Source organism: Propithecus coquereli, unplaced genomic scaffold (assembly GCF_000956105.1).
Source record: "Propithecus coquereli isolate 6110/MARCELLA unplaced genomic scaffold, Pcoq_1.0 Scaffold36, whole genome shotgun sequence".
Classification (NCBI taxonomy): Eukaryota; Metazoa; Chordata; class Mammalia; order Primates; family Indriidae; genus Propithecus; species Propithecus coquereli.
This window is the reverse complement of record NW_012149285.1, coordinates 8152844-8154051: the sequence shown is the minus strand read 5'-3', so window position 1 is coordinate 8154051 and position 1208 is coordinate 8152844.

The following is a 1208-nucleotide window of genomic DNA, read 5'->3' as shown; positions in this document are numbered from 1 at the left end:
AAAAATGGGTGCTCTTTAGAGACTTTAAAAGATTAGGAAACAAAAGAAGTCAGAAGGAGCCACACTGGGACTTTAAGGTGTATTCTAATGATTTCCGATTGAAATGCTCACAAAATTGCCCTTGTTTGATGAGAGGAATGAGCAGGAACATCATGGTGGAAAAGAACTGTCTGGTAAAGGTTTCCCAGGCATTTTCTGCTAAAGTTTGGGCTGACTTTCTCAAAATACTCTCATAATAAGCAGATGTTAACATTCTTTGGCTCTCCAGAAAGTCAGCAAGAAAATGCCTTGAGCATCCCAAAGAAATGTTGTCATGAATTTTGCTCTTTTTGTTTTGACTGGACCACTCCTACTCTTGGTAGCCACTGCTTTGATTGTGCCTTGTCTTTAGGATCATACTGGTAAAGCCATGTTTTATCTCTTGTAATTCTTCAAAGAAGTGTTTCAGGATCTTGGTCCCACTGTTCGAAATTTCCATTGAAAGCTCTACTCTTTTTTTTAATTTTTTTTTTTATTTTTGGACATATCAGATATCAAACTGATAAGAACAGATACTACACTTGATCTTAGCCAAAAGAAAGCTCTGCTCTTGTCAGCAGCCTATATGGCTGCAACAAGTTTTGGCACTCATCCAGCAGGAAGTTTGCTCAACTTTAACTTTCTAGAAACAATTGTGTAAGCTGAACCAATTGAGATGTCTGTGATGCTGGCCATTGTTTCTGCTATTAATCATCAGTCCTCTTCAATTACAGCAGCAGCGGATCATCTTTTTCCTCGCAAACCATGGAGGATGGTCTGCTGCTGTGCACTTCATCTTCAACATCATCTCATCCCTTCTTAAAATGAGTTATCCATTTGTAAACTGCTGATTTCTCTGGGACACTGTCCCAATAAACTTTTTGTAAAACACCAATGGTTTCACCATTTCCCTCTACCTTCCAAGCTTCACTGTGAATTCCATATTCATTCTTGCTTTTAATTTTAGCAGAATTCATGCTGCTCTGATAGGGACTCTTTCAAACTGATGTCTTATGTTTCTAGTGCCTCAAATCAGATCCTGTTCTTACATGTTATAACAAGTTAATATGAGTTTATTTTGATGGAAAAAAAATAAAATCCAGGCATAGTTTTTTCATAATATGCATTTTCCATAGACTTTTTGAGGACTCCTCATATCAGGTATCAAAATATTTAATTTAATGTCATCA